General features: G+C 35.5%; 1 long non-coding RNA gene across 1 annotated transcript; it reads left to right on the top strand.

The window, feature by feature from the left end:
- The first annotated feature begins 4,857 nt into the window (after positions 1-4,857).
- Positions 4,858-9,917, top strand: LOC137638793 (uncharacterized). Its single transcript, XR_011044188.1, has 3 exons — positions 4,858-5,004; positions 5,869-6,774; positions 9,333-9,917. It is a non-coding gene; the product is annotated as an uncharacterized lncRNA (long non-coding RNA).

Genomic DNA, 9,917 nt, shown 5'->3' with positions numbered 1-9,917 from the left:
CACACTCCCGAAAGTAGTTCTCGGTAAGTATGTTAGGAAAAATAAAAATTACTTAAAATTTTTTATTTGTTCCAACCCGAATACTTACCTCGAACTACTTTCTTAGGAGTTACCTTCCCCACAACGGACCAACCTCGTCCCCTACTCTGGGTAGGGGAGGGTGGTAGGGAAGCTCTGTCAGACGAGACGCCCGGCGAAGCAAGGGGGAAAGGGGCGCTAGTCTTCTTAGGCGACCTCTTCGTTGCCTACTTCTTCTTGGTGCTATACCGCACCCACTCAAACTCCTGGGGAAGAGCAATGGGCCTTCCCCGCAACTGACTTACCTCGTCCCCTACTCTGGGTAGGGGAAGATGGCTGTATAAAGAAGCTCTATTCGACGAGTCATCGGGTGAAGTAAGCGGCGAGGAGAGGCTCGTCTTCCTATGAGACATCTTGGATGCATTCTTCCTCTTGGTGCCGAAGCGCACCCACTGCACTACGTTCCAGGACTAGCAATCCTGACACGTGGCTGTAGGAGAACATAAGCTGCCCCTACACGACGAACACAGAGGATAAGGGGAGGAAGGATGATTTATTGTTAAATTGTTCTCTTCAGCTATTAATTCCTTGAAGGGAATCAAGGAATACACTGGGTAAGCACAAGGGTGGAAAGTGAACACACAGGAACACCCGGGAACAGTACACAGGAAACACAAGTTACCACGCGGGTAACACGTGAGACACTCAGAACGCACACAAAGGATCGATAGAGAACGAGGGCGACGTGTTTACACGTCGCGACCAGAGAACTTACTGAAGCTGTTGACCCGGGCGGACATCAACCTACGATAAGCCTACCCTCGGGGCACATTCCTTAATGCCGGGGGTAGGCCTCCTTAGAAAACGGGGTGGGGGGTACACTACACAAAACTCTGGTCGGTAGAGAGGAGGTTACAGGTAACTCCTAAGAAAGTAGTTCGAGGTAAGTATTCGTGTTGGAACAAACAAAAATTACAAACAAAACTTATATACACAATCCCACGCACTTAGTCCGAATTATGTGAAAATCCAGCAATACCTAACTAACGATTACCTGCAATCATTTCCAAGAACTTGACGGAGTAGCCCTTGTCCACAAAATAGCCGTTAAAGCTTCCTTGCACCCTTAGCTGACTGGCTCAACCCTCTGTTCCTCGCTTCTTGGTAGATCGTGTATTGCTGGCACAGTTCCCAGGTACACCTTTCCTCTCTACAGCCGACAGGACATCAGAACTCTTCTGTTCGAATGGCCTCACCTGGGCCAGTTTCCGACAAGTGAGTCTTGATTTGTTTAGGTGCCAAATCGAGACTTTCGGGTAGGGCATTGCATCAATGTAAGGAGTGAGGAATCTTGCAACTCTATGGGAACACACTTAGAGAGTAATCCTACCTATTCTGGCACACTAAAAATTAATAATCTAAATCAGTAATTAGCAAAGGTCTGGTGCGGTGGGCATAAAATCCTAAAATCAATTAGATCTGAGTTGGTACTAAGAAGATAAAATAAGCTGCTTATAAGTCAGCAATACTAAGATTATATTTATGATAAATTCAGTGTAACAATAATTGTTACACTGAATTTATCATAAATATAATCTTAGTATTGCTGACTTATAAGCAGCTTATTTTATCTTCTTAGTACCAACTCAGATCTAATTGATTTTAGGATTTTATGCCCACCGCACCAGACCTTTGCTAATTACTGATTTAGATTATTAATTTTTAGTGTGCCAGAATAGGTAGGATTACTCTCTAAGTGTGTTCCCATAGAGTTGCAAGATAAATTATTTATCTCAAAACATGTAGTTTAAGAAAAGAACCAATGTTACGCAAGCGTAATGGTGGAATCACAATAGTCATTACTTGCTTGAGGTTTTTGCCAACCTCTAGCCAATGATAGCGACCAAAGGGTTGTAGCATCACACTACAATCTCGCACTTCGAGGAGTAAATAGGAAAAATTTGAACGAAATCGATCAGCTATCATCATGGCGCCCAAGAATTTTCCAACTGTTGCAGTGAAATGTATTATCGGTGTATTATGTCAATTGAAGAATGCTACAACTACCACAGGATGAACAAAGCAGATTCTTATTATCTCTTGAGGCTTGTTGGACCCAAGATTGCCAAGCAAGAGCCCGTCCTATTTGCAGCCGCCATCTTTTGTGTTTACATCTGGCGTCATGCTCACGGTTTGTGCTCGCTGCTTCCCATCCAGTTGGGGAGCCAATATCTCGAGCAACAAGCTCTCATGCTTTCCATTTAGGGCAGCAACGGCTTGCTGCTGGCAAAAAAAAAAAAAAAAAAAAAAAAAAAAAAAAAAAAAAAAAAAAAAAAAAAAAAAGGCCTAGTGTGATTCCAGCTTAAGGCCTTTGTCTTTCGGTTTTATGCGCCAACATCATATAAGGGCCGATTCACACAATAGGGTTCGTTTTCTTACGGATATGGTTCGTTTACGTTCCAACAAAATACCAGTGTGTTCACACTATAGCCTATGTTTCGAATACGTTCAGTCTGGATACAGATGTTGCTGTGATATGGTACCAAAAACAAATCACTCTAAATCAGCTCGTTGTAATATTAATCATAGATGACAAAAGTGCCAAATGAAGAGGGATTTGGCGAGAGAGTACTGGAATATCTGTAAACAATTACTAGACCATGAAACAAAGTCTTACCAGTACTTTAGAATGTCATTGTTTTTCAATTCAATTATTTGATTAAGAAAATTCAAGATAATCTGCTCAAAGTCAATGCTAAAAGGCATTTCACCACGGCAGAGACTGGTTGTTTGCCTCAGGTTAGTATTAAACTCAATGTGTTATACAATCAAACTTTTAGTATACAAAATTATTATTCATTCCATATTTTATTCCACAAATAATAATAATAATAATGATAATAATAATAATAATAATAATAATAATGAGAGAGAGAGAGAGAGAGAGAGAGAGAGAGAGAGAGAGAGAGAGAGAGAGAGAGAGAGAGAGAGAGAGAGAGATATCATGTTAATACCTTGAATTTGTATCAACTCTTATCATTCATTATTGCTTAATTAGCCGACAATTAGATACGTTAGTAAAAATGTCGAGATTCAGTTCTTCCCCAAAACACAACGTGACCGAAACTGATATGTACACCCAGAGTCAATACAGATATGACTGTGTACACCTTTCGTACGTCGGAGAGTTCTTCCAAATGTATCCGAGCCGTAAGAACGAAAGCTGTACGAAAGATGAACGGAGACCGAACAGCATAGTGTGAGCCCCTCTATTAGTTTCAATGTAATAATAATTTACGAACGAAAGCCGTACGCAGACGAAACGTAAACATACAGCACAGTGTGAATCAGCCTTAACATGGTGTAGATGTTAACATTAACGAAATCCACCCATGTTTCGGTAAAAGAAAACAAAGTGCGGAAGCAAAAATTTCAAGATTAACTATTATATTAGTGGGGGCGAGACCCTTTGAGATAGCCTACTACCGCTAGAGAGTTATTGGGTCCTTTGATTGGCCAGACAGTACCACATTGGATTCCTCTCTCTGGTTACGACGCATTTCATTTTTGCCGACACATGCACAGAATAGTCTGGCATATTCTTTACACATTCTCCTCTTTCCTCGTATTCTTGACAACACTGAAGTTACTAAACAATTATTCTTCTCGCAAGAGGTCAACTACTGCTCTGTAATTGTTCAGTGGCTAATTTCCTCTTAATTTAGCAAGCAGCTCTTTTAGAAGGACACTCGAAAATCAAACTATTGTTCTCTTGTCTTGGGTAGTGCCATAGCCTCTATACCAGGGTCTTTCACTGTCTTGAGTTAAAGATCTCTTGCTTGAGGGTACATTCGGGCACACTATTCTATTTTTTTTTCTCTTCCTCTTGTTATTTTCAAGTTTTATTTTTACAGTTTATGTATGAAAGAATTGTTTTAATTTTATTATTGTTCTTAAACTTTTCTTGTAGTTTTTCCTTATTTTCTTTCCTCACTGGGCTATTTTTCCTGTTGGAGCCCTTGGGTTTATAAATTGGCATCCTGCTTTTCCAACTAGGGTTGTAGCTTAGCAAGTAACAATAATAATAATAATAATAATAATAATAATAATAATAATAATAATAATAATAATAATATTAATAATAATAATAATAAAAGAAAAAATGAAGAGTGAAGAAAATTCTTCATTACTTTTTTTTGAAGTTTGCAATATGTATAAATATAATTCTATGATTGGTGTAGAATTAACTAAAGGTTAATTTATTAGCAATGGCATTATTCAAATCATATAATTATGGTGGATCAAAGATTAAAAGTTTAACGTTTTAAAAAATACATTTAACTAAATTAGTGTCAATTCTCATGACAGATTTAACATATCCAATATGTCAGCAGAGAAATGGACTACTTGGTTGATTTAAAGTTAACTCGAGCTCTGACGTAATAGAGAAGGATTGTCTATGACTTAAACATCTATCTATAATGGCATTTACGGAAATTACCGTAGCCTTTAATGACCTGCGATGTATTTCCTTTATTAGAAAGGAATTACACTAAATAACATATATATGAACATTACTTTCTTAGTATGAAATATAGGCCTAGACAAAATACTATTCGTCAATTTACATGTAGTAAAACTTAAGGCCATGGAATAGTATGTATATAGCTTGTGTGTTCCCTAAAAAGAAATATTACTACAAATAGTTTTAGTTGCTATCTGGCCTCTGGCAACAGGTGTTCATCATGGTGTTGTGCAACATACATCTGTTCAATGAACGTGACTGAAATCATAATAAATCGGGATGCTAGGAACTGTCTACACCTGTACGATCTCGAATCTGATACACTTGCTTTATCATACACGTCAACATAATGAAGTACACCTGTTGTAGTTCTCATATAATGTACACGATATAACAGTAACACTTTGCAGACAGAAGTCACCACAGCAAGTTGCGTCTAGCTTGTGAGGGATATAAGCTTTGTAAGTAACAAAAGTTATTTTTAAGGTGAAATCTTCAACACCAATGCCTCTCAATACTGCAACTCCATGATGTTAATTTCTCTCTATTATTATCATACCAAAATATTTCAGTGTAACATCTTGTTATTCGTTGCAACGTAAATAAAAGGATTTAAAAACGTTATTTGCAGTGTTATTGTAGCGAAAAATTAGGATATAGTTATTTTGAGCTCTGTGTACAGAACATAATTGCAAGTTTCAGTTTACTGCGCTTATCATAAATCGAAAATATCCTAGAGGGCCAAAATTGAAGAGCTCATTGTAATTCAACCCTTGATGGTAATTAACACAATGGTCTAGGTAATCCCTAGGGGCCTACAGACAGTGGTCGACACAGGGCTTGGGAAATATGAAATTTTCGTTATATTTCCTAAATTGATTTTCAAACAATCTCAGTAGAACTCTCAATACAAAATATGCACACTATAAGATGTTAAAAAGGATAAGAGTTCACATACTACATGGCTATTAAATTCCCATTATAAAATCATAGTAATTTTTGAAGTACCGTTGATTTTCTATGACTAATTATTTTATTATTTTATTTTGGTCACTTAATTTTGAGACTACGATACGGGACAGTCATACTTTAAAGATTTAATTCAATTACTAAAGTGTAGACTACCAAGGATTTATCTTTCATACAAAGCCTTCTTATAATTGGTATGGAATATTTCGTTAAAATTAAACAATATTAATAAATCTGGGCAGCAATAGTTATTGCGACATCCAAATCAAATGAGTACTTTATAATTATAAGATAATCTGCTGTTAGTACACACTTCATATTCACATATCTAATAATTAATTTTTCTAAAATTTCAGCTTTTCTGTATCTATCAATAGCAAGAATGTTCTATCAAAAGCTAGTTCATTCATACATGATTTTTACGAAAGAGAACTTCAGTCACAGAACCTCAATGACAGCCATGAGTCCTCGCGAAGAGATTCTCTTAATGGAAAATTCCCCGCCTTAAATTTGGTAAGTTACTATGATTTGATCAATGGTTTTTCTTTTCTGCACAATTTCCAAAATGCTTTGACACATGATTTATCTTGCTTTGGGGACTCACCAAACTCAGCACTTGCTGGCATTTGTTTTCACTTCAAAATTTACTAATTTCCTATACTATGCATCTGAAAAAGCTTATTTTTTTTTCGATCTTTAATAGTGTTCTCCATTATGGGTATCTGATTTAATTAGCATTTTCATGGATAGCCTGTCTAAAATTATGTGCCTATTTTTATGATAACCTACTTGAACTGATATTTTAAGTATACGACCATTCATTTAACTAATGTCGATTTTGCTGTTATAATATCTCATATAACTAAAATTTACATGATTTAAGACCTATATATTATATCTATATAGATTAAGATACCTGTAAATTAATACAGTAAATATCATACAACAGAAATAACTCACATATTTTATTCGAGTTTTCATCAGAGATACAGAATACTGGGAAACCTGCGCCAAATTGTAACCCAAAAGTCTACAAAATATTCCAGAAAATTCTGTATTTTGTATCTGAAATTCGGATTTCCGAAAAAAAGAAACTCTGACAGCATCCAGGAGACGTGGCTAAATGTAAAATACAGTGCCCGGAGGACAACGCCATATAGCCCATCTGAAGCTGTGCCCTCCACATAGGATATGGGAAGGCATGTTTCTACCCAAAAGCTTCAAGAAAGGAAGACGATTTTATTCCAGAAATACTATTGTTGGTAAGTATAGAGTTTCTGGAGTAAATTAAAACGAGGCTAGTCTTGAGAAAATGTGTTTAGAAAGGGTCTTAGCTGTTGGGAGTACTGCATATGGTTTATAAAGATCTATATGAATAAGAATAATTGTTAAGAAGAAAAGGGCGAGGAAAATAAGTTTGTCTTTTTATGAGTTAGTCCAGAGTAGATAGAAAAACACATAACACTGAGAAGAGGAATGAAGGGACACATATGATTGCTATGAATTTATGAGTTTGGGTCATATGACTTAGATATTTGGCCTACAAGAACAATTAGAAGCCAGACACACCTGGGATAAAACCTTTTTTGGTACCATAATACAGTATAATTAATTTTAAGGGGTTGGACAGCATGAGGGCTGAAGAAAAGTGAAGATGCAGTTATAGCAGAAGATGAAAAAAAAAAGGACAAAATTTCGGTAATCTCCATACTAGCCATTTTTTTTTGCATGGAAACCATTTATCTATTGGTTTCTTGCTGTTTTATTGTGTTCCGATGTTAATATTTTCCACAAAAGCATTGCTTTCCGATTACCATCACCCTACAGTAATGGGGGAGGCCCCGGTGGGAATCTGGTGTGTTTTTTTCTTTTTTGGTAGAATAAAATTAAAACCAACGAATTACTGAAGTAAATAACAGTACAAACCAACAGAAAAACAAGAGAATCTATAGAAAATGGAGTTTCGTTCAAGAATAAGAGAAAAACACCTACGGACTAACTGTCGTAGTTATCTCTCAAACACAGTTCTCTTGAGTTCCGTTTTCTTTCAAACTCCATTTTCTTTTAAACTCGGTTTTCTTTCGAACACAGACGTCTCATTCTTTAACATGGTCCCATTTTAAAAGAAGTAAGCACAAGAAAACCAACTAACCTAAACTTTCCCACCTAATCTAACCAAACAACGGAGATATGGGCTATAAAGGATGCTACAAAGACCATCAATTAAAGGATACTGTTTATTATTGGGCAGACATAAAAGTTATTATAAATGTAAATTTAGTTTGGGACCGAAAATTATAAATAGGACTTTTAGAAAACCAGGACATGTGAATGTAATAGGATCAAAAGAGTATATTAGAAAATGATTGATAAGTGGAAGAGACGGAATGAGGAAATGAGAGGTTCAGCAAAAAAATAGAAAGAGAAACATGTACATGCTTTGGTGCAATTGCAGAGCAGAAGAAAAGGTCATAAATAAACAGGCTTGAAGATTAAAAGTGATAAAGAGAAAAAGGGAAAGCAATAAAATGAGGGGTGAAGATAAGAAACAACTATAGGGAGCACAATTTTTTTCTGCAAGGAGGTAAAAGTTGAGAGGTAGATTAATAAACAAACTAATCTCAGACTCAAATATGAAAATGGAGTCTTTTGATAATAGGATGTTGTATGCATAGGTCATAATCAGATAGAAATGAGCGATTCAAATGTGTTAGTGTAAATTTGAAAATGCACACATAAGGAACTGGTGAAGATGTAGAGAGGGCGTTTATAACATTGAGGAATGAAAAGACAACAAAAGTTAATGAAATAAAAAGTGATACCAGGAAAGAAAATGTCCTTAGTGTCTTACCAAAGCTTGTAAGGTATATCTGCATAAAAAAAAGGTTCTGAGGGAAGGGGGGTGGGGGGTGGGGTGGGAGAATTTATTATTCCATGGTATAAAATTGATAGAAGACATCCTAAAATTCTTAGGGACTCAGAAACATTTAGTGTATCAATGAAGGTACTATATAAGGTAAAATTTTGATCGAGAAAGTAAGACAGATAACCGAGGGATTAATGGGTTAAGAGCACCAGAGATTATCTAAGAAATAATGATGTGAATAACTTGGAAATACTGTAAGTGGAAAATGCAGTATGGGGATCATTTATATCAGGAAAAACTTATGATAGAATCAAAAGACAGTCATGGTGGATGGTATTGAAAATTCTTGGAACACTGAAAGTGTGTGCCTTATTGAGTGGGTAAAAGTTTCATAGAACCCAGGCATATTAGAAATAGATGATTGGAGGGGGACAGAATTGGTGTAAAAGGTATGTAAAACTAGGAAGACTTGTGTATCAATGCCAGTTTAATGTGTCATCTTTATGTATAGGGTGCTGCGAGTAGTTGGATAACTAAGATGTTGGTGCAAAGTTTTGGGAGAACATATTGGGTTATGAAAGGAGTGTGGAATAATTTATATTTACAGATGATACAGTGCTGATTGAGGATAGTGAAAAGAAGTTACAGGAAAAAAAGTGGGAAAATGTAATTAATAGGAGATAATGAAGTTGAAATTAACTGTGAGTAAGCGTAAGATCATGAGGGTAAACTGAAAACAGGAATAAAGAGAAATGAATGTTATATGAATGGTGGAAATTAAATTAGTTACCCTCAATAGATTTTACTAGTTATCTCTGTTGAGTTATAAAGATCTTTTCTTGTAATCATCGATGTCAGAATCAAACACAGTAAAGATACATTCCTAAATGTTGATGCTGCAAAAATGGCCATAGATCTGCCAGAATTTATTTTCAAAATTATTTTTTTTTCAAGGTACAGTACAATGATTACCAGAGGCAGATAAAGAGACAACCAAGAGAGAGAAATCTCCTCCCAAATGCTTGGAGAAGTTAGCATAACGACCCAAAACATGTTTGTGACAAACATACAAAAGGTCTCATAGGAACTTATTGCAAGTTTTTACTTTCAACTGCAAGACAGAAGAAAACCCAATAAATATGCTTTGATTAAATTATTTATATACTATACATCAGTATTTTCATATTTAAACCTTGTTAAAGTTCACTCTTCCTCAATAAATATTAGAAACTACCTCATCATGTATACAGTATCTTGTCCTTAAATTTAAGTATTGATTATATTTTTTTTTTTATTAAATCACTAACTGGCATCAATTCTATTGCCCTTTTGCTGATTTGATTTCATCCTTCATGTGAAGAGAATAATCTGTCTCTTTTATTTGATCTTGGGAAGGGGTTTCATTTAATCCAGTTCTTTATACATTTTGTTATTACTATACTGTGCAGTAATGGTTATAAGATATAGTTTAATTCTTATTGTATCTATCTGAATGTAGATTGATTTAATTTTGTTAAAAATAAAAATCAATAGAAATAA

This window comes from Palaemon carinicauda, chromosome 3 (assembly GCF_036898095.1).
Source record: "Palaemon carinicauda isolate YSFRI2023 chromosome 3, ASM3689809v2, whole genome shotgun sequence".
Taxonomy (NCBI): domain Eukaryota; kingdom Metazoa; phylum Arthropoda; class Malacostraca; order Decapoda; family Palaemonidae; genus Palaemon; species Palaemon carinicauda.
This window is presented reverse-complemented; position numbering and strand designations above follow the sequence as displayed.